Source organism: Poromitra crassiceps (assembly GCF_964638095.1).
Source record: "Poromitra crassiceps genome assembly, chromosome: 20".
Lineage (NCBI taxonomy): Eukaryota > Metazoa > Chordata > Actinopteri > Beryciformes > Melamphaidae > Poromitra > Poromitra crassiceps.
This window is the reverse complement of record NC_139637.1, coordinates 109,800-137,501: the sequence shown is the minus strand read 5'-3', so window position 1 is coordinate 137,501 and position 27,702 is coordinate 109,800.

Below are 27,702 nucleotides of genomic sequence, written 5' to 3'. Positions count from 1 at the left end.
TGAGTTCCTCTCTACTGTCAAATGTAATGAGTTTGCTGCCTTTTTTACGGATAAAATTATTAATATCAGGCAGGCTATTAGTGGCTCCACACCAAGAAATGCTGTGACATCATCCTACCCGCAGATCCCTAGTTCAATAAATTTGTCCCAGTTCAGCGTTATCGACCACAACATCTTAGAGGAAACTGTGCAAGGCCTTAAATCATCTTCGTGCTGTCTCGATACCCTTCCAACAAGCTTTTTTTAAAGCGTTTATAACTGTCTGTCGTCGGACCTATTGCAAATAGTTAATAGTTCCCTTTTGACCGGCACTTTTCCCGAGTCCCTGAAAACTGCAGTTATTAAACCCCTACTAAAAAGGCGTAGCCTTGATGCATCGGTAATCAGTAACTACAGACCAATATCTAATCTCCCCTTTATAGCCAAAATAATTGAAAAGGTTGTTTAGCTACAACTCAAAAGATTCCTAACCTCCTAGATCTCCTAGATAAACTCCAATCAGGCTTTCGCCCCCATCACAGCACAGAAACCGCGCTTACTAAAGTCATAAATGACATCAGAATGAACACAGACTCAGGCAAATTGATTCTAGTGCTACTGGATCTTAGCGCTGCATTTGACACTGTTGACCACTCAATTTTATTGGACAGACTCGAAAACTGGGTTGGGCTATCGGGTACGGTCCTCCAGTGCTTCAAGTCCTATCTTCAAGACAGGAAGCACTTCGTCTCCATTGGCAATTACACATCTGACCTAACTAGGATGACTTGTGGGGTGCCTCAAGGATCCATTATGGGGCCCGTTCTCTTCAACCTTTATATGCTCCCTCTAGGCCTAATTATGCAAAAAAACAAAGTAGCCTATCATAACTATGCAGACGACACTCAGTTGTTTATGACTCTTTCCTCAGCTGACTATGCCCCCATATAATCATTGTGCCAGTGCATTGATCAAATAAATAACTGGATGTGCCAGAATTTCCTACAGCTAAACAAAGACAAAACAGAGGTGATCGTCTTTGGCCCCAAAGAACAAAGGCTTAAAATCACTGTACGCCTTGAGTCTCTATCCCTGAAGCCTAAGGATCAAGTCAAAAATCTTGGAGTTATTATTGATTCCGATCTCAACTTTAACTCCCACATTAAGTCAATTAGAAAATCAGCTTTTTATCATCATAAAAATATAGCAAGAATTAGGGGATACATGTCCAGACAGGATCTAGAAAAACTAATTCACGCCTTCATTTATAGTAGGTTAGACTATTGCAATAGCCTTTTTTCTGGTCTCTCCAAAAAAGAACTTAGGCAACTTCAACTCGTTCAGAATGCTGCTGCTAGAGTTCTAACGAAGACTAAGAAAGCTGATCATATCACTCCAGTTCTTAAGTCTTTACACTGGTTGCCAGTGTGTCATAGAATAGATTTTAAAATACTGTTATTAGTCTATAAATCACTTAATGGCCTAGGCCCAAAATACATAGCTGAATTGCTCCCACGCTACGAACCGTCTAGAACTCTTAGGTCAACAGGGTCCAGCTTATTAACTGTCCCTAGGATCAAATCAAATCATGGGAAGGCTGCATTTACCCACTATGCTTCTGCTAGCTGGAACAAATTGCCTGAAGACCTCAGATCTGCCCAACCTTACTTACTTTTAAAAATAGACTAAAGACTTTTATGTTTACCGTCGCTTTTAACTGCTGACAGCTACTATGCAAACCCAATGAGTCCTCTATAAGTTTTTAGCTCTTTCTCCAACTGCTGCGCCTGTTGCTTAATTCATTCATGGCCAGTTTAGGACTGCCAATATTTAGCTCAGGCCAAAGATTTTCATAATTGTTGGTCATCATTCAAGACCCACAGTAAATTATCTATTAGCACCAAAGTGATTTGCAATACCTCAAAATGAAGATGTACGTCTCTGGGTTCACCAGAAGAAAAAAAAGTGAGCTTTTAGCATGTTCTGTACTCTACTTATAGCCATTTATATACACCCTGTTTTCACCAAAAAGGTCTCTCTGAGAAGAGAAATTGGAGAAAAGGGCATTTTTGTAAAGGACACAATCTCAGGCAGAACTCGCTCTCAATTCTTTTATTTTGAACTGTATTGACATCAGACATGTAAATATTATTCGTTATGACACAAATGACAAAAAAAAAATATATATATATATACATGAAGTGCTTTTTTTACATTCAACAATACAGTTTACTCAGTGTGAGTGAGTGTGAATGTGTGTGTGTGTGTGCGCGGGGCCCATGTGTGTCTCTTTACATTACATTACATTTCGTCATTTAGCAGACACTTTTATCCGAAGCGACTTACAATGTCACATTCTGTCAACATTAGTGGAATCAACTGTGGAACATCATCTACACAGATACACCCGTGCAGCAGTAGAGTAACTGAAAACTAAAATAAAAAGTTGAAAAAAGAAAAGAAAAGGAGTTTTCAATCTTTGGCGAAAGATGGGCAGGGATTCGGCCGTCCTGACCTCATTCTGAGATGTGGGCTCAGAATCGGCTCCTCATCTGAAATAAAAGCAACATATCCTCAGTAAACTATATAATCACATTTAGTACAGAGACAGTGTAGTGTACTAGTGTCTCAGTAAACTATACGATCATAGAATGCAGAGAGACAGTGTAGTCTCTCACACACACACACACACACACACACACACACACACACACACACACACACACACACACTTCCATGCCAAATTTCAGCTCTCTGTCCCTGCCATCCTGCATTTCGAAATTTGCCCCCCCCCCCCCCTTCCATGCACCCCCTCCCCCCACCACACCCCTTTTAGCCAACGAGACAATTTTGGATTACTAGGAATCTCGTGCGCTACAGACAGACACCGCCCACCCACCTAGGTGCCATCGTGCAACTGTGTGCCATCGGCTCATACTACATCACAGTTGCTCGAGTGACATCGATGATGACATCATCACTGATGACATCACAATTTGCTCAAGTGACATCACTGATGACATCACAATTCTCAAGTGACATCACTGATGACATCAACACTGAGAGAGAGAGTTCTGTCCACAGCTGCTGCTGGATCGCACCTCCTTCCCAGGGAACACTATTGATCTCCCCGCAAATTAGCATAGGAGGAGAACACCAAACTGGTGTGAGATCAGCGTCTAGCCTCCTCTGCCTCTGCATCGTTGGCAATGCATATATATCAACAACAAAATTACTCCTTACCGCGAGATCATCCGGGTCCTGTCGCATTGGAGTCCAGTCTTCCTCGCCCTCGACATGGAAAGTGGCCGTGCTGCTTGGCTCTGTGTGAAAGCAATTTCTGTGGCGAGGCTGCTCGTTCTCCTCCTCCTCACAAAGTTGTGACTCTGTCTCGTCTCTTTCGGGCTGGCACACAGGAACGGGGTGCGGCTTGGGTTTGGGACCAGGATCGATCATGTTGGTCACGGGTTTGACTACCGCGAACAACTCATCCATGTTCGCTGCCCTGTAGCAAGGCGACCAGCTCGTGCAGCGCGCCGAGGGGCGTTTCAATGGCGTTTCTCCTCTTCAACAAGGAAGCGTTTATCCGTTTTCTGTTCTTTTCTCCTGCTCCATTTCAAAACAACAGGTGCGGTAGTTGTTTGTTCACGTGTTGTCGGCTTACCTTTGAGGCCAGGGACCTGATACCATGTCACAGGCTGGGGAAGTCTTTGAACTACGCTAAACACGAATAAAAACAAAAACACGTCAAACACGTCTTTGGCTGGGAGGCACATTCCTGATAAGACGTTAAAGACGTATTTGGCCATGAATGAGTTAATGTACTTTTTATACTCTTTTTTTAAGTTTTGTTGTGATGCTTTTAAATGTCCATTTTATTATCTTCTTTTCTTTTCTTTTCCTGTCAACCATTTTATGTGAAGCACTTTGAATTGCCTCTGTGTATGAAATGTGCTATACAAATAAACTTGACTTGACTTGAGGGCAGACAGTTGAAAGCCACGTGCTTAAGCCCAGGGACCTGGTGAATTTGTTGATTTTATATCCATTTGGGGGCAAGTGGCCGCTAATAAATGCCTCAATATCCAGTGTGGCCAGGAGCTTCAGTAGATCCAGGAAGTCACGTTTTAATGTTTAATGTTCTTTTCGAATATCATTGGCTCCGAAATGTAGGGTAATCTTGTTTACCGAGCTGTGAGTAGACAAGATTTCAGGAATTTTCCTTGTTAAGTCGCGGATCAACTCATTAGGGAAACAGAGAGTAGCGGTATTGTTTTTAAAGCCAATGTATTTGACACCCGAGTCTCCAATCAGCAAGGATGTTACTGGAGGCTGCGGCCTCCAGGCATCCGCAAGAGGTCTGGCTTTGAGCCTATCCCGGTTCACAGAGCGTTGATGGGTCGGGCCAGCATCCGTGTCGGCACTCTGTAATACAGGCACACCCAATAGCGGTTGAAATCTGTTTACCAGCTGTAGAGACATCAGTGGTTGAAGGGAAAATCTCTTGGTTCCCCTGTTTTCTCCCCTCACTGTAGTCCACAGGTGTTCAGAGCTAGCAACAGTAGCTGAGCTAGCTAACGCAGGCCACCCTGTAGCTGACCTAATTTCTGGGCGATAATAGGCACTCTCTGAGGCATCGGGGATCAATATTCTGTGGGAGATAGATCTCCTTTTCGGCTTAACATTCAAGCGGACAGTGTCAGTTTGTTTACCCGAAGTAGCGCAGGCTATCGCAGTTTCGGAGGGGTAGGTCTATCAAAGTCACTGGTTTGCGGGCGCTTGGCCGCAGCAGTTTGCCGGCAGTCCCTTGGTCCCCTTTTTCCTAATTTCTCCCCGTCATCGCATAGATCCTGGTTCATTCATCACTTCAAGACAACTCTCCAGAAACGCAACCTCCCAGCAGAGAACTATTCCAGTCACTCCTTCAGGATCAGGGCAGCCACATCTGCAGCTGTGCAGAGGGTGTCCTCTGCCTCCCTTCAACAAACGGGCCGCTAGTCTTCATCAAGCCTATGCATCCTACATCCGACCAGAGCAAAACGCCCAAAGATCCCTCCTTCCATGACCGATAGGAAGCAAGCACTTCGTTGGTGGTGATCAACTCTCCCATTTCCCATAAAAAGCTCCCCATGCCCGGGCAATTCATCCAACTTCTATGCATCCCTGCCATTGCCTAAAAACCCCAGTCAGCCCCTCATCATCCCGGCATTCATAGCATTCCCAGTCAGCCCACGAGTCACGACCTGACTAAAGTGCATACCCCGGCAAGCTCATCCCAGGCATTCATAGCATTCCCAGTCAGCCCATGACCTGACTAGACCCCGCAAACTCATGACTCCCTGGCATTTATTTCTCCCAGTTTAAAATTCTTCAATTTCTTTTGGGGGATTATCTATCTCATACAGCACTGACGCCCCCCCTCTCTCATACCAAGAGGAGCATCATATCATGGAGTCATACGCCATGCTTAAACTGTTTATCTTGATTCAATAAAGCTTGTTACAATTTCCTACGAGTCTCTCGTGATTGAAGTGTATACGAACAGGGGGGGCAGGATACGAACCCGGATTAGGGTAAGGGGTAAGGATGGGGTTAGGGGTGGGAAGAGGATGCAAACCCGGATTAGGGTAAGGGGGTGGGCGGGGGGAGACAGGGTAAATGGCTAAAGTGCACTAGAGAAATATAACATAGGATAGAGCCAAATAACACAGCATAACACAACACGGCATAGCATAGAACCAACACAACACAGCACAACGCAGCACAACACAGCATGAGGGGGGAAGGGGGTAGAGGGAGGGAGGGGGTAGAGAGGGAGGGAGGGGGGGATGGGAAGAAGGGAGGGGGGAGGGAGGAAAATGAGAAGGGGTTAGAGGGAGGGGGGATGGGAAGAAGGGAGGGGGGAGGGAGGAAAAGGAGAAGGGGGTAGAGGGAGGGGGGGGAGGGAAGAAGGGAGGGGGGAGGGAGGAAAAGGAGAAGGGGTTAGAGGGAGGGGGGGATGGGAAGAAGGGAGGGGGGAGGGAGGAAAAGGAGAAGGGAAAGGGGTAGAGGGAGGGAGGGGGTAAAGAGGGGGGGTGGGGGTGGGAAGAATTCAAGATTCAAGATTCAAGATTCAAGATTTATTAAGTGTCCCAAAAGGGCAAATTGGATTGCAGAAAGCGTAGTACGAAGTACATACATAAAAACAAATAAGACAAAAAGAACATTGTAAAAACAGTCTAGAGCAGCAGTTTAAAGTGCAACACAATAGTTAAAGTGCAAATGACAACAGTAGCAACGATCTAAAGTGCACAGTAGAGATATAAAGTGCATAGTAGCAAAGTGCAGTTCGCTCACAGCAGCACATTTATATCACAAGAAAGAGCTACAATGTATCATTGTATTAAAGCACAAGAGAAAAAACCTCAGTCCAGACCAAAGGGCAGACAAAGTATATAATACAGATATACTGTATTGTACCCCTAAGAATAAATAAAGATAAAAGAATAAAAGAATAAAAGGATAAAAGGGCCTAAAGACGGGACTCCTCATCTGCTCTGACTGGACCTACACAATTACACCTCCCCCTCATTTTTCCATTTCCACTTTCGAATTCCATGCAGTCACTGTTTCCTTACCTGTCAAACTCTTCATTATCACCATCTCCCGCCCCCCCGGACCCCTTGGCCTATTTCTCGAACAACTGGACCCCCTCCTCTCCTTCTTCCCGGAAAATAACACACCACTCATTCTCATGGGCGATTTCAACATACAGGCATCCACTCTTCACTCCTCCCACTTCCTTAACTTATTTTCCTCCTTTGACCTCTCTGTTATGGGTGGTATAGCATCACCCAGTGGATGTTAATAGTAATTAACAGGTACTGTTCTCCTGTGTGGCTCTTGGGCTCCCAGCATGCTTTGCACCGACAGTTTGTAAACAGCTCCGTTGTGGTTGCTACTCCAACTAAAAGCTGCTCGTTAAACCTGATGTTTGGTCTCATCTTTAATGTTATTTCCACAAACCCAAACATGGTGTCAGAAGTGGAAGCTGGATCGAGCATCGGTATGAGTTCGGCAAGTTTGATCGCTAACTAATGCTAGCTACCTCGGCTAACTACAGCAGCTCCAGGAAATAGCCATGGCCGCGTTGATACCTCCGCCAGCCCCGATGAAACTCAGTGGCAATCTGAGTGCGAATTGGGAAATCTTCAGAGCAGAGTTCGAAGATTATGCTGTGGCAACAGGTTTGGTGGAGAAAGAAAAGGAGGTTCAAGCGGCAACGTTGAGGAGTATTATGGGAGCTGAGTGCCGGCATGTATACAGGCACAACCTGGCTCTGAGCGCTGCGCAGCGTCAGGACGCAGATGCCATACTGGAGGCACTAGAACAATATTTCACACCAGCAAAAAATGTGATATATGAACGCTACGTTTTTGGATGTTGCAAGCAGGAAGACGGTGAAGCAATAGACTGTTTTGTGACTCGACTCAGCGAAAAGGCTGCCACATGCGAGTACGGAGCCCTGAGAGACGAGTTAATCAGAGACAGAATGGTGATTGGAATCACAAATGAGGGCACGCGCAGACGGCTGTTAAGGGAGAAGGACTTAACATTAGCCAGTGCCATTGAAGCATGTCGAGCAGCAGAGCTCAGTGACTGGCAGCTGAAATCCATGGAGCATGAGAGATCTCTTTCTCTTTCGGACAATGTCAATGTCATAGGGAAACAGGCATACAAAAGACAAAATAATAACATGGAGAAGATGAGTGGCCAGGCTAGGTCACAGAGCGAGGGCTTCTCCATGTGTAAGTACTGTGGCACATCACATGGGTGGGGAAAAGAGCACTGCCCGCATATGGAAAGACTTGCAATGCGTGTGGCACAGCCAATCATTTTGCTAGAGTTTGCAAAAAAAGCAAGAAAAAGGATGGGAAACTCCACACAGTGGAGGAGCTGAACACAGTTCATGACATGACGGTGATGCAGACAAGTGATGTGTATGCCACAGATGCCACCAAGGAAGGGAGATCGAGAGGCAAAAAATGGTTTGTCAATCTTCGACTGAATGGCAAAAGACAGAGATGCCAAATTGACTCAGGAGCTACATGCAACGTAATGAGTCTCAGGGACAAGAGGAAGCTGGCTCCGAGAGAGAAGCTGAGACCCAGTAGCACGGCGCTGAAGATGTACTCAGACCAAGGGCTGCCATCGCTGGGGGTCTTCACCACAGAGTGCATGGTGCGGAAAAAGAGATATAGACTGCACTTTGAGGTTGTAAATACTCAACAGTTACCACTGCTCTCAGGTTCCATGTCAGAGGAGATGGGGCTCATACAGTTCACCATCCCAGAGGAACTCAGAGTTGAGGAGCTTCACGCAGTGGTTGACAGTCTCACCATGCCTCTCATGAAAAGTTCAGTCATCGGGGCATATCAAGATGTCTTTGCTGGTCCTGTGGAGGCGGTCCCCGGGGAGGTTCGGTTCCAGTTGGACCCAGCATTGAAGCGAGTGCAGTGCGCGCCACGTAATGTCCCGGTGGCCATGAAGGAGGTGGTGAAGGCGCAGCTTGACAAATACGAGAGGGAGGGCCATATTACATCAGTCAGTGACCCCACAGACTGGATCAGCAATATGGTCATTGTCAGGAGACCCGAGAAGCTGCGTATATGCCTGCAGCCACACCATCTCAACCTTGCACTCCGGCGTTCACACTACATCATGCCCACGCTGGAGGATGTGCTGTACAAGCTGCCTAAAGCCAAAGTGTTTACACTGGTCGATGCAAGGGATGCTTTTCTGCAGTGCAGGCTGGATGAGGCTAGCAGCCTCATGACAACTTTCTGGACCCCCTGGGGTCGGAAAAGGTGGCTGAAGCTTCCGTTTGGCGTGTCGGTGGCCCCAGAGGTGTACCAGAGGAAACAGCATGAATTGCTGGTAGGGCTCGAGGGAGTGGAGCCTATAGCGGATGACATTCTTGTAATAGGATGTGGCGACACTGATGAGGATGCAGGCACGGACCATGACACTAAGCTGGTGGCTCTGCTGGACCGCTGTCTACAAGTCAAGCAGTCAAGAAGCTCCAGTTCAAAGTGCCAGAGGTGCGTTTTCATGGTCACATTCTGACAGCGGTGGGTCTGAATCCTGACCCGGAGAAAGTCAGCGCTGTTTCGGACATGCCAGCCCCCTCCGACGTCAAGGGTGTGCAAAGGCTCATTGGATTTGTCACCTACATGGCGAAATTTCTTCCGCGGCTGTCAGAGGTGTGTGAGCTTTTGAGGAGACTCACAGACAAGGACGCTGTGTGGCATTGGCTGCCGAAGCATGATGTGGCTGTCAGGGAGATAAAGGAGCTGGTGTCGTCCACGCCGGTGCTGCGATACTATGATGTGTGACTCTAGCCAGCATGGCATGGGCTGCTGTCTGATGCAGGAGGGACAGCCCGTTGCTTTCGCTTCGAGGGCGCTCACACCGACGGAGCAAAACTATGCACAGATAGAGAAGGAATGTCTGAGCATAGTGTTTGCCTGCCAGTGCTTCCATCATTATCTGTATGGGCGAGATAATGTCACAGCAGAGACGGATCACAAGCCTCTCATAGCAATCTTCAGCAAGCCCCTCCTTAATGCTCCTAAGCGCCTGCAGAGCATGCTACTGGCTCTCCAGGATTACAACCTGCGGGTTGTGTACAAGCCAGGACCTGAGATGTTTGTGAGTGACACATTGAGCAGGGCTGTCACGGCCAAGGCCCAACCGGGATCTATGCATGCGGGACACACAGTCTGTAGTATGGTGGATGAGCAGCTGGCGGTGGAGCACATAAATATGGTTGACTACCTCAATGTCACAGACAGAAGGCTGCTGCAGATACAGCAACACACAGACGATGATGGACAGCTGCAGTTAGTGAAGGATACGATCCTGAGGGGGTGGCCAGTGGACAAGGATGAAACCGAGCTGGCGGTCAGAGAGTACTGGCCTGTCAAGGAGGAGCTGAGTGTCGAGAATGGACTGTTGTTCAGGGGTCAGAGGGTTGTGATCCCGAGATCGCTGCGTCCTGAGATGCTGGCCAGAGTTCACGGCAGTCACATTGGCGGTGAGGCCGGCTAGGGCAAGCACGCGAGAGCCTGTACTGGCCGGGGATGCAGAGTGAAATAAAAGACTTTGTCGGTAAATGCACAACGTGCAATGAGTACGCCATAGAACAACAGAAGGAGACAATGCTGATCCATGAGCTGCCCACACGCCCCTGGCAGATTGTGAGTCTGGATCTCTTCCAACACAGTGGGAAAGACTTTCTGATGGTGGTGGATCACTATTCTGATTTCTGGGAGATCGATGTTCTTCCAGATCTCTCCGCGGAGACAACAATAAAGCGATGCAAGGCACAGTTTGCTCGCTATGGCCAGCCCGACAGAGTCATTTCAGACAACGGGCCTCAGTTTGCTTGTGCCCAGTTCCGCCATTTTGCTGGGGAATAGGAGTTTGAGCAAGTCACATCATCGCCAAGGCATCCCAAGGCCAATGGGAAGGCAGAATCGGCTGTCAAGATCGCAAAGAACCTCTGCAAGAAAGCGCTGCGGGAGGGCAAGGATGCCTGGAAGGCTATCTTACAATGGCGAAATACCCCGACAGAGGGCATGGACAGCAGTCCTGCTCAGCAGCTGATGTCGAGGCGTTTGAAGTCGGTTCTGTCAGTGGCGCCCGCCCTTCTTGAGCCACAGGTCATCACGGACGTGGTCGGCAGATTGCGGCACAGGAAACAGGTCTCGAAGCTCATCTATGACAGGACTGCTAAGGACCTACCGGAGCTCGCGGTGGGGGTTGCATTTCGGATGAAGCCGCTGCCAGGAGACAGATCGGGCATCTGGCGGAGAGGACTCTGTCTGCAGAAGGTGGCACCGCGGTCATATCTGGTGGAGGTGGAGGGCTCCCTCTATCGGCGGAATCGAGTGGATCTACGTGTGGCAGAGGCGATGCCAACCCAGAGCCTCAGGGTTGGTTCAGAGGCGCTTTCGTCTGGAGGCGGAGAGCGTCAGCCACAGATGGAAATGGCTGAGGGTGGGGGGACATGCAAGCTCTCTCCTCAATCAGCTCTCGGCAGACTCAGAGACGGTCTGCGTGCCCTGGGCTCCCCACAAATAGTGGACTCCCCTGCTGCCCCAGCTTCACCTTGTTCCCCTGTTCGGTCTCAGTTTGGTCGATGGATACAGCCTCCCGAGAGACTATATCTGTGAGTGACTTTGGGACTTTCCGGGAGGGGGGTGTTTGGTTAAAAGAAGAAAAAATAAAATAAAAACAACAAGAGGGGGGTAAACAGGGATGTGATGGGGTTTATGTTTTCTCACACAGTATTCGGGTCTGGTTGCTTGGTGTAATGGTTTATGTTTGCATGTTCTTAATTATCTTATATACCTAGCACATGGTCACAGGTTCAATGGTATAACTAAAAAGAGTTGTTACTTAAATGTTTACTTAAAGAAGAGGGAGATGTTATGGGTGGTATTATAGCATCACCCAGTGGATGTTAAGAGTAATTAACAGGCTCTGTTCTCCTGTGTGGCTCTTGGGCTCCCAGCATGCTTTGCACCGACAGTTTGTAAACAGCTCCGTTGTGGTTGCTACTCCAACTAAAACCTGATGTTTGGTCTCATCTTTAATGTTATTTCCACGAACCCAAACATTCTCCCTTTCAGTCTCACAAGGCTGGAAACCTACTCGACCTCATCTTCACCCGCTCCTGCTGCACCACCAACCTCACTGTCACCCCTCTCCCTGTATCTGATCATTATTTCATTTCCTTCTCCCTCCCGATCTCCCTCCCCACCACCCAGCCAACCCCCACCCACTCTATCACCACTCGTCGCAACCTCATATCCCTTTCTCCGACGACCCATTCCTCTGCTGCCCTCGACTCCCTCTGCCCACTCATCACCAAACCCGCCCGATCCTCTGCCCCCGCCCCTTGGCTAACTGAACCCCTCCGAATCCACCGCACTAATCTCCCCCTTTCTCACTTCCCTCATTAATTCCTCTCTATCGTCTGGTGTATTTCCGACTGCACTTAAGACTACACGGGTCTCTCTCTTGTCATTAATTTCCAAAACATCGAACGTGCAGTATCCAATCAACTTTCCATTCATCTCTCCCACAACAATCTATCTGATCCTCTCCAATCCGGATTCAAACCCGCTCACTCCACTGAAACTGCTCTCCTCTCTGTCACTCAGGCTCTTCATTCCGCCAAGGCTGCTTCCCTCTCTTCAGTTCTCATTCTTCTCGCCTTATCTGCTGCATTCAATACCATCAACCACCAAATTCTCCTTGCCACTGTTGTGATCGACACATTATGGACTGTACTGTATTACTTATATGTTTGAATGAGGGACATTTGAGTGTATTGCCTGTGTTTGGATATGGCCTCACATTCGGGGTGAAGACAGAGAGAACCAAATGGTTGTGTCACACCCTACAGATACCAGCACAGCTGGATGCAGAGCCTCGAAGGGCTTGCCATTGTTTTTTATCCCTCAAACCCCAGGACGTTTAACACCTCCCTGAGCTTCAAAGACCAAGTGCCCCCCACAACCGAAAGGTGAACAGAGAGACAACACCCTTTCAGTCGAACTTACAGAATGGGTTGAGCCCACTCAAATAACACAAAGTGGGCTGGGCACAGCCCAACTCACCGAACGATGTGATTGGCCCACCATGCATGCTCATTTTAATATGTGATCTCCTACAAAACTGTTGGAAGACAGTCCTAAAGGGAGTCTACAGTAAGCTTTCGCACGCAACTGAACCAAGGGACTGGAGGGGCCAGGACCCGGCTCCCCTCCCCCGCTCTCTGCACCCCGTGCAGGCGACCAGGCCTCAAGAGGGACCAAGCCCTGCAGGCCTGACCAGGGCCCAGAGGACTCCGAGCACACAGCAGCACCAGAAATCGGCTGAAAGGCCAGCCGTAAGTCCCACGAGAAATAGCATGCATAACTGAGATAGTTCTACTTAATCTCAGTTTAATTTAAGTCGTTTAGTGTTATAAGTCGCAGGGAAAAAAAACCTTACGCTTCCAGACTTGCCACAGCCTGGCACAACGCCCAGCCGTAGACCAAGCTTCCAGACTTGCCACAGCCTGGCACAACGCCCAGCTGTAGACGAAACAGTCTTTCCTCAACAACACTGCTTTTCCCCTCCAAGCGCCCTGCACGTAAGGGGGGAAAGACGCCCAAGACAGACTGTGGCTTGCAACCAGCCACAGAGAGGGACCATCAGCAGCAGACCTCGACTCCACGAGCAGAGAGACTGCACGTCAACCCCAGGCATCGTCTACCCCCATCAGGCGTCCGCTGCCCGCTTTTCCAGGCCAGGGTGAACCACGCTGCAGGCCATCGCTCCCACAAACCAACGCCATCCGCTCCACGGCACCCCAGAGGCGCGTGCAGAGCCACAGAGGAACCCGCTCACGGAGCGAGACCCACGTGAGAGTTCATTCATGGTTTAATGGTTCTGGGCAGTTAGGGTTAGAATGCATTACCCTGTATGTTGATGTACAATGTTCGCACACTGTTGAATGATATAGACGCCTGAAGGTGAGCGCCAAGTTCGGAGGAACTTGGCGGCCATCAGCGGGCCACTCTCCTCTCTCCCTCTCCCTCTCACTCCCCGTCGCTCTCCCTCTCGCTCCTCCACCAAAATTGGCAAAACCGCCATTTTGAAAAGGAGGCGGTCTTAACACGACCAGACCGCTGTAGATAAATAAAATACTACTCCTGTTCATTACTACTCCAGGAAGATAGAGGGCGCTGTGAACTGCAGACACAGTGTCTGGGCGGAGCCTAGACCAAAGGTTATAAAGAAGTAAGACATCCTTTGTTCGGGGTCAGTTGCCATCTCCAGGAAGTTGTGTGAGCAGGCAGTGATCCGGATCCGTTTTGTTGGACTTTTGTTTTGTAAATAAACTGTTACAATTTACTCTCTAGTAAATGGACTTATTTAAAGGTTCAAACGAAATTCCTCACCACAGTTTGGTGCCGAAATCCGTGTCGAGGGGGGAACTATAGTGGTTAGTTGGGCAGGCTTTGGGCCTGTGGTTATGGGCCTTTGTTTCACTCGGTCTGAATTCCTGTGGAGCGCAACACAGTCAGAGCAGGCCGGCGAGAAGCAAACGTGAAGCCAAGGTGAGTTGTGATTTGATTATTTACAAATACAAAAGTCTAAGTGTGTTGTGTGTTAATTGTGCCCAATATATGATTGGTTACCGAATGATTAAAAGAGCATAAAGAATAGTGTGGAAGAAAAATCGCTATGGTGTTAGTGGGAAATTTGATTAAGAGGCAAGTTATTTAGCGTTGGAGCCTCAAGGATCCACTAGGTGGGAATCATTTAAACATTATAAGGTAACTGAGTTCGGTAACTAATCATATTGTTGATGTAACAGAGATGCTGCGGATTGTGTAGGCCTACTAGTGAGAGAGAATTAAGATTAACCTAGGTAAATAAATAAAATCCTTAGAGGCTGTGCGGGGGTGGACGATCCTTTGTTCAGTAGTCTCTTAAAGCAGACTGTTTCCGGCGAATGCAGCTATACACATGGTGGAAGCATTTGACCAGTAGATGGTTTTTATCAAAAGCAGAATTGTTCACAAGGTGTGTGGATGAGACCTTAGAGGCCTGTAAAGTTTATGCTCTAGAGATAAAGACCTGAGGCGTAAAATTGAGAAAGCCAACGTGTCTGTTCTGGGAGACTATATGTTTAGTACAATGGTTAGCAGTGGCTAATGTGCTAAGAAACGAAAGGGGAAGTCGCATTGGCGACCCATGAAAAGAGACCACAGTAAAATCCTTAGAGGAAGAGGAGCATTAAGCTTTGAAGTCGCCGGATTTCCCCCGGTTGGGATATAATTAGCGCTATATAAATCTATAAGGAATAAAACGTACGTTAGTCATCCAGTGACTGAATTAGCTAAGCAAATCTAAGTGTATGGTAAGAAATGTTATGGGGAGTATATGTGAGAAACGGTAAGCTTAAAAGCTGGCCGCTCTGAGACAGTGGCACTCGGGAGATTTTGCATATTACTGAAATGAAAAGAGACGCTTTACCAGTTGTGGTTGCACAAATTTAACACATTAAGTGCCACAGCGCTTCAGTAAAATTGTCTGGAGCCTGTGCCAGATTCACTTCCATTCAGTTGAAAACAGCTATAGAATTTTTTCTATTATGGCTATATTAACGGGGCTGGACTTTAATGAAACATTGAACACTCCTGCTTCTTCCAAAGAAGAAATTTTGTTTCTAGACAGTTCCATTATGAAATGACAGCCTCTCAAAAAAGTGCACTTTCAAGGGTTTTCTGTCGTTTTTTTTTACTTTCCAAGATATAGTCCCTTTTATGAATACCTTTTGCACTCTAATTTCGAGCACATTCACTGACTCTGGCTGGTGTTTTCTGATGTGGTGGCGTGTGGTGTGGTTTCTGTGCAGCCTGTGTGCCACACACCCCTCTCCCCCCCCCCCCCCCCTCTCCACCTCTGAGCTGCGGGCTCCTCCCACACGCACAGAGTTTGTTTTCTCTAGTGTGCTCTGGTTTTCTCGATCCCAGCGCCCATCAAGGAAATGATGCGCGCTGGCAAACGCGACTGAACGAAAAGGCTTGGCCGTTCGGCTTCGGATGCTGGCTTTCTAGGAAATCGTGTGGAGATAGATAGAAGCATAAGAGCTCAGTTGTGAGCGCGGATGCAGCCGAGCCCACTCTCCGCTGTAGACAGAGCAATATATACGGCTCTGGCAGAAAGCATGCATCGGTTTCCACTTTCATCACGGCTTTCTCCGCTGTCTCCTGTACAAAGTAAAGGATCTGAGGTGGGTGGAGCAGCTCCTGTGACGATGTTTAAGGTGGCGCCGTGTGATCCCTTGAAGGGATTCATGCTCACTGGCTAGGTACGACCTTAAAAAGCAGAATTATGGAATAATATGAATTATGATTTTAGGACGTCCACAGACGTCCTTGGCACTCCTCGTTACTTTTTTTTAGGACGTCCACAGACGTCCTTGGCACTCAATGTGTTAATAAGACGATGCTTCTAAGTGTGAATGCTATTCAGTTGCTGGGATGAACAATAGTAGCAGAACCTGTTACATGTGGCTGTGTTGTCTACCGCGGTTGTTTGTAAATCGGTTTGTATGAAAGAAAATCATTGACTATCGCATCAATAGTTTCTATCCTTAGCTGGGGCTTAATAATTAGGGAATTAATTTATAAGCCAGCAGCTGATTTACGCCGGTTCTTTTATTGTGTGAGTTGGGAAGCACATGGCTGTCGGCCATTTTGAATGTTGTTCACAAGGACAAAGGGACTTGTAGTCTTTGTGTGAATGAATGTACTGCATGTGTAAAACTACAAATATTTTACTCAACGTGATTAGAAGTAAAGCACATGATTATAAACTGTATAGTAAATAAGTAACTTGGTAAAATGAAGTAGAATTAGAGGAAACTTTGCTGTGTAATAACCTATTTGTGTAATTTTCAGAAATGGAGTTGAGAAATCCAGATACTGAAATCCTGCCTATCCAGCGTATGCTGAGTCTTCATGGGCTCATAGCAGTAGAAAGGACAACTGAATGGTCTTATTGGACAAAGGGGTTGTGGCCAGCTATGGGCACTTTTGAGAAGGCTAAATTGAATGCAGTGTTAGAACAATTATCTCTTAAACAATTGGATGACCAGGCCCGAAGGGAACATGAAATAGCCTACAATTTATGGGCTGCTCAGATCGCCAAAAGACAAGGAGAGGAATTCTTAGTACAAGCTATGCGTCAATTACAGATAGTTAAACAGGAGAGTGTAGAATTATTGACAGGAGAGGAGAAAACAAGTATAACTGAGGCATTTGTAAGTACAAAGCAAGCAGGAATCGAACAAAAGGCAGAGCAGCAGCCATTTCGACCCAAAGGAAGGAGAGAAGGACTTCACAGGAAGGAAAACCACCCCCGCTCCAATTATGGCAGAAGAGGGGGGTGGGGTGTGACCGCAGGGCAGCCTGATCAAAGACAAAAGAACCGGACAGGATGCTTTTGTTGTAAAGGTGAAGATCACTGGATAAGAGAGTGTCCTTACAATGTGCAGGCTGGGAGGACTTAGAGTTATTTAACATAGTGACAATGCATCTCACCCCTTCTTCCTAAACGGTGATAAGAAGAGTTGAAGTAGGGGTGAGGGGGTAGAGAACAATAACATTGAATGAGACTTTAAAATGGTAAGATTTGAGCGTGGAAGAGGAGAGCAAAATGAAAATTTGTTTGGGAATAAATAACACAGAATTGTCTAATTATGGTAATATCAATATCCATATTTTGAGTTGAATTTCAGATTCTTCCAATTTATGTTGCCATAGAATTAGAGACAAGGTGGATACTATAAATTTAAACAACACAGTGAATTTCATGTCCGATGAAGTCACTTTGGGTTAGAATTCCTTTGTTAGTATATTAATGTGTTACACTGCTTTATGATAATCCATATTTAATTTTGCTGAAAGGTGAGAAGAAGAGAAAATGAATTGTCTACCGCGCTTAAGTCACAAGTAAATAAAATACTATGTTCTTTTATTTCAGAAGGAGCTCAGCTGAACTGGAGAAAATGAGAGCACAGAAAATTAAGGAATAAATGAAAGTGGGATATCTATGCTGTGTTTAACATATTTTGTGTGTGTTTCAGAGAACTTCACATGGGCTGGAGGAGGAAGAGAGAATGCAGTCGTTGCAGGAAAAATGTACATTATGAAAGCGTATTAATGTTGGTTTTAACATTTCAGAAACAGCCTGAGATGAGGTGACGTTGGGTGTCTGCTGAAAAAACCCACAGTAGTATGAAGAACTGATAAGTTTCAAGCAAATGTAGTCAGGAACTATAGTTACACAATGTTGTCTTGTCATTTAAATCTCTGAGACTTCACAGAACACTGGGAGGAAAAAATGCTAATGTATGCAGGAAATGTGGCTGCCAAAGGTGTGAAGCATAACATTGCTTTTATTTGCAGGAAGAAAAACCAGTATTCCATTTCGGAATTGTACATAATTTAATCTTTTCCTTTAGGTCTGACATGTGGTGATCAACAAATCTATTAGTGGGGAAATTAAACATCTGAATTAAATTTTAATTTCACAGAATGAGCAAGAGCGCTCACCACAGGATGTGAATGCAATTGTTCCCCAGTAGGTGTGAGTATGCAGGATGGCTTGGTTTCAAAGAAAAGCCCGCAGTGCAAGCTTTTGGTTACAGGAGAAAAACAACAGAACGGCCCAGTCCATGTTAATCTGTTATATCAATGAGTGTCATTTAAGAATGATGTAGTAGGGACAAGTAACTCTTATCTTTCAGATACCAAGAATAAGCAGAGCCTTTAGTCAGTGCTTCAGCATACTAAAGGGTGGAAAGCGGGTGATCATTAAAAAAAAAAGAAACTTGTAACACAACAGAATTTTGGTACAAATATTTTCCTTTTACAGGAAACGGAGTTGATAAAAGAATCGGAAGTCGTATTTAAAAGTGTTTATTGCAGCAAGCGTGATTTAAATGATAATTTGGGGACAGAGAACAGCAATCTGTCATTGTAAATAGAGTAAGACCCAACTAAATGTAATTGTATTGTCTTGGCTGATAGGAGCTATGGCACTACAGTTAAGTAATATTCAGTCTAATTTTATTTCGTCATAAGGAAGTGTGGAGGTTTGGTGAAGGAAAAATAATCTTGCTTTTTAAAAGTGTAAATTGTCATTAATCTGTATGCTTGTCTGTTATGCAGAGATGGACAATGGAGTGAAAATCTGGGAGCGATTTTCAGAGGGGGGAAGGAAGCGATGAGAATAAAGAAGAGTTCGGAGTTAAGACTTGAGACTTGTGTGTATGAGAGAGAGTGAAAGGGACGGACTTGACATTTTCGGACTGACTAGGAGAGAATTTTATTTGTTCATAGAATTTAAGTGAGCTCAATAGATAGAGAATGTTTATTTGTGTTATTTGTTGTGTGATTAATTGTTTACAGGATCAAAAAGTAAGGTAAGTATGACATGTGGAACTATGGGAACAGCTGAAATACTGCATGAATTAATACACTAACCAAACTAACTAATTCATAACTAATTATGAAAGTTGGGTGTTACAATAACAAAATGTATTGGGAATAGCCATGGGAGAGGAATCCAGAGCAGGTAATCTTGAAAAGGAATCAATTTAAGAGGTGAGATGAATCATTCTTTATACAAATTATGCTGTTAATGTCAATTGAACTGAAATGAGAACCCTGAAGATATGTTTGTGTGGTGCCATGTAAATAATTTGTTAGAATAGCAATTTAAGTGATGATTTCAATGTGGGGTGCATTGTGAGCAGATGAGATGCACAAAGTGTTTGTGTCATTACAGAGAAGGACGTGGAGATGGAGGATACAAAGAGCCATGGAGGAGGGTTCAAGGCAACAAATAGGAAATGACTCATTGCTGGAACCTGGACAATTAATATTTGATAATAAAGCGAATTAATTATAGCAATTAATAATATGAAAATATAGGAAAGTAGTTTGGTGAGTATGAAAATGCATGCAGTACAAATTTAAATGTTGAAATAATGAGGGAAATTGTCCAGTGTTGCAGAAAGAGTCGCCAATGATAAGTTGAGTACAAAGTGACACATTTGTATAATGTTTCTTGTTGAATAATCTTCATCTATTTGCAATTGTAGTAGTGTTATTGTTTTAGTTTAATGCTGATATACTGTGTGATTTTAAGCGAAAATGTGCAATCTAGATTGTGCAGTAATTCGAGATGAATTGGAAAAAAAAAACAAAAAAAAACAAGTTAACACAGGCTTCTAAAGCACGGCCCTGAGGCCAAATGAGGCTTGTGGACAGATTTTAAGTGGTCCTTGGCTTGTCTTTCAAAATATACTAAATATGGCCTCCCATTGATTAATAAGCCAGTTCACTTTGCAATTTTCCCTCACCTAATGCTAACCCTATCATCATACAGGTTGTCTAAGCCAAGTAGAAACAGCGTATGCAAAACAGAAACAAATAATGTGGAACGTAAGGAAAGAGGGGGTTTGATCTGATCACACAGAAGTTAAGCTTTTGTGTTGTTAGACCAATAAATTATCAAATACCCAATAAAATAAACTGTAAAATTGATGGCTTTTGGGCCAAACTTACATCTGCCATGAAGTCTTGGTTATGTGAAGTCCTTGACAATGAAAATAGTATTATGGAAAGTACTGGAAAATCCTTGAATTTCATTTTGTAATGTCTGCATGAACGCTGGTTATAATGCATATGATGAACAATCTTATCCCCTAGGGTTAGATCAACAGAGGAGGGAGCAGTTAATTTGGAATAGAAGATCATTATAATTATAGCAAATAATAAAATAAATATAAGAAGGAAACCATGCACAGAACATACAATACGATTATTGAGTTTATCTGGAGGAAAACTGCAATCAAAATTAAACAATAGTATGACTGTTGAGATAAACTGATTTATATAAAAGAGGACTAAGATTAGATTTTCTGTTTCAGGAAAAACAGGAACATCGAGGAAGACATCGAGTTCAAGACAGATGGAACATTTCAATAAACAGACAGTTTAGCAGTGAGAAAGGATATTGATCTATGAATGAATTTGGAATGAATGAAGTGTGTGTGAATAGCAAGTAGGTGGAGCCAATGAAGACGACTCAACGCGAAGAAATAAACCTTGCCACAAGAATCCTGCACTCCCTAATTGAATTCAGAAGCATATGCCAAATATTGATAGTGAACTATAGACCTTGAAAGCTGTTAAGTGATAATATGTACTGTAAATGATTGAATTGAATGTATGTTGTTGTCTAGTACTAGAGTATGTAACTAATTAATTCTAGAAATATTATATAAACGGCCTATTATAATATAGTATAAACATTATCATTATATAATAAGCATCATCATAGATTTTTGGTATCGCTGGTAGGCTGGGTTATGCACAGGCTTTTTAAGTGAGTGGTTCTATAAGAGTAGAAGCTCGCAGAGGCCTTTGCCTACTTCGAAGGAAAGCCAATGGAAAAAGTAGGTTACCTCTGAATGTGAATAAGCTGTTAAACGTCACCGCACTCTGTGCAGAGCTGTGTGCAGGGTGGTTCATGACATGGTTCCCGGGTCATTTGATTCACAGAAGTGTGGACTTTGTGGATTTTGTGATCTGGGAAAGGGCTGCGTTGTGGACCTGCTTGTGCGTATCTCTGGATGGGGTGAGATGTCAAAATGCTGATGATGTATGCTGATAGACACAAGTTGCAAAACCAAAAAGCAACTTTATAATAAATCCCTCAGTTAAGTTTTTCCTTAAAAGGAAAAGAGGAGGGAATTGTAGATAAATAAAATACTACTCCTGTTCATTACTACTCCAGGAAGATAGAGGGCGCTGTGAACTGCAGACACAGTGTCTGGGCGGAGCCTAGACCAAAGGTTATAAAGAAGTAAGACATCCTTTGTTCGGGGTCAGTTGCCATCTCCAGGAAGTTGTGTGAGCAGGCAGTGATCCGGATCCGTTTTGTTGGACTTTTGTTTTGTAAATAAACTGTTACAATTTACTCTCTAGTAAATGGACTTATTTAAAGGTTCAAACGAAATTCCTCACCACACCGCCCCTCAGCCAATCCTGGGGTGACATAAGACACTCCACCCTCTCCTCCCTCCTTCTCTCTCTCTCACACACACCCACACCCACACCCACCCACACACACACACACACACACACACACACACACACACACACACACACACACACACACAAGTGCTAACACACACACCCACATACCCCCACACACATTCAAGCCTGCTTCTGACCTGCAGACGTAAGACACACACACACACACACACACACACACACACAGTGATATAATGTTTATCCACCTTAGGTGTTAGCTATAGATGTGATAGATTATTAGTTGTAAAATAAATGTGATGAACTGATATTTTAATCATTATGTTAATGTCAATTGATATTGTGATTTATTAAATCTTTTTCTTACATAATGCTATGAACAGGGCCGTAGCTAGCTATGAGGACGGGGAGGTCCGGACCTCCCCTAATATTTCAGAGAAAGAAAAAAATATATATATATATATATATATTTTTTTTTATAAAACAATCTGCATGGAAAAGCATGAAAAACACGGGATCGCTTTTATTTTGAAACGAAAGGCAGGTCAGGCAGGAAGTCATCTGACGCCGCGTCCGCGGTAACTTGATTCCTGTCTGCCTGGCGAGATAATTGAAGGTGAGCGACCTGCGAGACAGTGAGCGAGTGAACGACAGACAGTGAGTGACACTGACAGATTTTTTAGCAACAACCAAGAAAGTAAGTGTCTAGTCTGTCTCTTAAGTAATGTTACCTGTGTGACACGTTGGGATGCTACTGGCTAATCATGCATGATGCCAATTGCCAAGCTCCCGAAGTCAGGTATGCAGGTGGCTATATGCATGGTTTCAGTTTCATGACCCAATAAGTAACAAAAAGAGGTGGTGTAAAGTTAAAAACAACATAATATATTTTATTTTATTTTTCAATCGTTCCTATCAGGAATAAATGTCCCCCTAATGTTGATTTAAAATGATATATTACTCTAAATATGGCTTAAAAAGGGGAAAAAAAAAACTCAATTTTTTTTTCGGCCGAATCCGCCTCCCCTTGCTGGACCTCCCCTATTTCGGAACTCTGGCTACGGCCCTGGCTATGAATCTTGGTTGTTATTCATGAGGTATTTTATCTGTGGAAATCTGTGACAGAAGCTTACAAACTTTGACCCTTCAATTAACTGTACGATGTACATTATATCATTATGAGACTGATATGACAATTTGGTTTGGTGTCTAAACTAGTCATAACTTGACTTTTAGACAGGTCTGTAGCCTTAACTACAGTGGTGCCCCGAATCTTACAGAGAATACAATATTTTCTGTCAAATCTAATAAATTTATGAATATTAATAATTCATAATTATTAGGGGTGTCACAATATATCGTCCCACGAAATTTCGCGATAGTAAAACGTCACGATATGTATCGTTGAGATGAAATCTCATATCGCGGGGGGATTTTTTTTTTTTTTTTTTTTTTTTTAAATAGACTAAGAAACGTCTTTGTTTGTTGAAGTTCAATGTGTGGAAAGTAGTTCAGTTGAACAAGTCTCTGAAGAGACACATGAGAAGTTATACAGGAGAGAAACCATTCAATTGAGTTTCTGGCAAAACTGTTTACTTGACAGGAAAAACTGAAGATGCATAAAAAATAGATTAAGAAAAGTCTTGTTGTTTGAGTTTGAAGAAAAACTGAAGATGCATAATGAGAATTTATACTGCTGAGAAACCTTTTAGTTCAAAGTAAATCTAAGTGACGGTGTAACTCATTCTATTTCAAGATAAGCCTTATCTCCAATCTCATGTTTTTTCTAGTTGTTATTGTAATAACAATTTCCCACAACAGCATGTTTTGTATTTGTGCATTTCAAATAAAATACTACTTTTCCAGTCATATATTGTCATTATTCAAGTTTAAAAAAATATTGTTAAAATCGTATCGTATCGTATCGTTATCGTGAACCCAGTATCGTGATACCTATCGTATCGTGAACTGAGTGTATCGTGACACCCCTAATAATTATTAATAATCATATTTCATAACCAAACCAGCTCCTGCGAGCACAACACCACTCTCTCCGACCTGGGTATCACTGGCTCTGCACTCTCTTGGTTCTCTTCTTATCTCTCCCACCGCTCCTACCAGGTCTCCTGGAGAGGATCCCTTTCAACCCCCTGCTCTCTTTTCACTGGTGTCCCTCAGGGTTCTGTCCTTGGTCCTTTTCTCTTCCTTCTCTACATGACTTCACTGCGCCACGTGATCACATCCCACAGTTTTTCATACCACTCATATGCCGACGCCACCCAGCTGTTCCTTTCCTCCCCCCCCCCTCCGACACTGATGTTAAAACACGGATCTCAGTTTGCCTTATCGACATTGGCAGATGGATGTCTAACCACCACCTCAAGCTCAACATTAAAAAAACTGAGCTCCTCCTCTTCCCTGGCAGTGACTGTCCTTTAACCGACCTCTCCATCTCCCTCAATAACACTACTATCCTTCCCTCACAAACAGCCAGAAACCTTGGAGTCACTCTAGACAACCAACTATCCTTCACCACCCATATCGCAGCAATAGCCCGTTCCTGCAGATTCGCCCTCTTCAACATTTGCAAAATCCGCCCGTTTCTTTCCAGACAAGCAGCTCAAATCATCATCCAGTCACTCATCCTATCACGTCTCGATTACTGCAACGTTATACTGGCCGGTCTCCCTGTTTCAGACATTCATCCCCTCCAACTTATTCAAAATGCCGCAGCCCGCCTTGTTTTCAACCAACCTAAATTTTCCCATATCACCCCCCTCTTTCATGAACTTCACTGGCTTCCCATCATTGCAAGAATCAAATTCAAAACAATGGTTCTGGCATACACAGCAGTCCACCTCACAGCCCCTCCGTACCTACAACACATGGTCAGTTTCCAGATCCCTCACCGCTCGCTCCGTCCCTCCACCAGCTCAGGACGCCTCACCCCTCCCCCCCTATGTGGTTTTAACAGCTCCCGGTCACGCCTTTTTTCTCATCTCGCCCCCAAATGGTGAAACGAGCTCCCCTCTGAAATAAGAACGGCCAATTCACTTCCAATTTTCAAAAAACTGTTACAAACTCACCTCTTCAGATTACATGTTCACCCCCTGTAGCAACCTCTCTAGTCGCTATGCACTTTCGATTCACATGCACTTGTATGTCTCCTCTCTTTTATCTTGCTGCCTTCTTCTATCCTCTCTTCATCTGTTTGAATTCTTGCTGTTTATGCATTTGTTTGCTCCTTGTTTTTCTTGTTTTTGTTTTATTTGTTGCTGTACTGTTTTTATAACCTGGTTGTATGTCACTTTGGAGAAAGGCGTCTGCCAACTATCAATAAAGTAAAGTAAAGTAAAGTAAAGTAATCTCTACAGCATAGTTTAGAGCAGAGGTTCTCAAATGTTTTTCAGCCAAGGACCCCTTACAAGATAGAAAATAGACCGGGGACCCCCTCATTCTGATTTGTGATTTTGGGCTAAGCTTAATTGTTTCCACGGTAATGTGCTTGACTTTTAAATTGATAGGTTTGTTAGATTAGAATGTAATCCATGAATCATTTTAGATTTAAAGCATAACATATTATTTTGTTAAGTTTTTATTTTTTATTTTCCTGTAAACTTTTCGCGGACCCCCTGGCAAAGTGCCACGGACCCCTGGGGGTCCCCGGACCCCCATTTGAGAACCACTGGTTTAGAGCACCCCATGCATTCATGCCCCTCGTCATTTAGGGTTGTAAACTCCCTGCCCAAGTCACCATCATTAAATGACGTCACCATCTCTAAATGACGTCACCATTACAAGGTGACGTCAGTTGCTTGAATGGCGTCAGTAATGACGTCATAAATGCCCTTCTCCTGGTACTATATAAAGCCCACATCACCACAGCTTTAATCACACTTGTGCAGTCATCACTCACATCGTGCCAGCATCTCAGTAAACCATTCTTCATCACCGGAGCAAAGGTTTCGCCCCACCCCCTCCCCAGATCACCACCAGTGTTATGGCTCCTGTAAAAGCAAAAATCCCCATAGGGGGGATTATCTATCTCATACAGCACTGACGCCCCCCCTCTCAATTAAAATTCAAAGAGGTCCAGTTCGAGAAAATTTCCTTAAGCAAAGGTCCGGAACATTGTTACGTAGCTTGCGTTATGATTCAGTGCCATTGACTGAAGTAGCCTAATGTAGTCAACAACTGACTGTTAAATCAAGCCAACAAACCTCCGGCTCCACCTTTTCTCTTGAGAGAAGTGAGCTCTCTATCCATCTATCCATCTATCTATCTATCTATCTGTCTATCTGTCTATCTGTCTGTCTGTCTGTCTGTCTGTCTATCGAGCGTTCCCAATGCAAACTTCTCATGCCGTTGGGCAGTGAATGTGTGAGTGTGCGCTGGTGTGTGTGTGTACACGTGTGTGTTTGCTCATGTGTGGCGCTTCCATAAACAGGTCAGGATCGCATCGCACTTCAACCGAGACATACTGGTTTTGAACTGCCCGTAAGAACAATGAATGGACATGTAAGAGTCGTTTCTTTTGAGCACGCCATGTGAAATTACTTCTATCTCTCGCCTCCCCTCCGTCCATGTGTCACTCTCACAGCAGCACTAGGAAACGACAGGGAGAAACGATTCGATTATTTGATTGGCCGAGTAGCATCACGTGCAATGATTTACAGTGCATTCATTGGTCTGTATGCTTTCTGGCAGATAAACCAGTATTACCGTAAAGACTAGAAAAGCATGTGCCGGTTAAAATAGAAACGGTCCGTGAAAATGACAATGATTTGTAGGTTATAGGGCTCGGTCCGGATAGCACAGCATCTCGGTCCGGAGGCGGACCGGAGTCCGGACTTTGAGGATCTCCGCCCTAGGGGATCGGTGGTCTGGGATATTGTGATTGGGGGCTGAGTCCCCCCAAGGGTCTAATCCTAAAACCGCCCCTGGCGTCTAGTGTTTTTGGGCAGAGCGCTCTGGGTGTCTCAAGCTGAAAAAAGTTTAGCATTTGGAGGAAAAGCGCGCTGCTCGTCAATGTCACTCCTCCTACCTCTTCTCCTGCCATGGAGATCTTCAAACTCCGCTGCTGCCAGAATTGCCAATAATCTGGCTTTCATGTTTACAGTGTGAACAATCAACAACATCAAGCAGATGAAACCAGCTGGCTACCATCCGTGTAATCGTTGTGTCCTAAACTGTACTGCACGCGACTGCAAAACAAAACAAAGCACAAAATGGACAATGGAAGCGCTCCCGACATGATTTCCAAAGCGTTCACATGTGTTGTGTGTGCACGCCGCCTTAGACTACAGTTGATGTGTTTAGATACAGATGTTGACTGTGAGATGGACTTACGAATAAAGGTCCCCAGATGCACCAACCAGACCCCACGCTTGCATTCACCCCTTCAGGTCCTTCAGCGAGAAGCATCGTCATCATGAGGCCGAATGGGAACGCCAGCAGGCCGATCATGATCTGCACCGCCTGTAGGGACGACAGAGAGGCATAGAGACTGTTAACTTACAGTGGAGATCCCTCTGTTTACTTCTGCGTCTACCCCAAGGTGAACTGCCTGGAAAAATTACTTAGGCTGCATTTAGACTGCCTGGTACAAGTGACCCAATTCAGATTTGTTTGCTCACGTTTGCCCATGTGATACAGATCAGATACGGTATGTATTATGAACTTGTAAGCAGGAAAAAAGCACATGGAACTGGTTGTTCGCAGATTTGTTTTAGGCATCAATCATATGTGGAAATAAATCTGATATCAATTGGATATGTGCCAATGCGACTGTCATCTAAAAACGGACACATCAGATATTCCCTGTTATAAGCCTGGAACCAATCCAACCAGCCATCTACAGAATCGTGACATTTGATTCAGAGCAACAACAACAAAAAACATGAAAAAGGCAAAGGTAAAAGAGTGTGTACATATATTTTAAGAGTGAAGGAACTACTCATCCTTACCCATAGGTGTAGTGCCAGTAGAACGCGGGGGAACGGCGTTCCCATACTTTTCCAAGGGGTGTTTTGTGTGTGTCAGTGTGTGT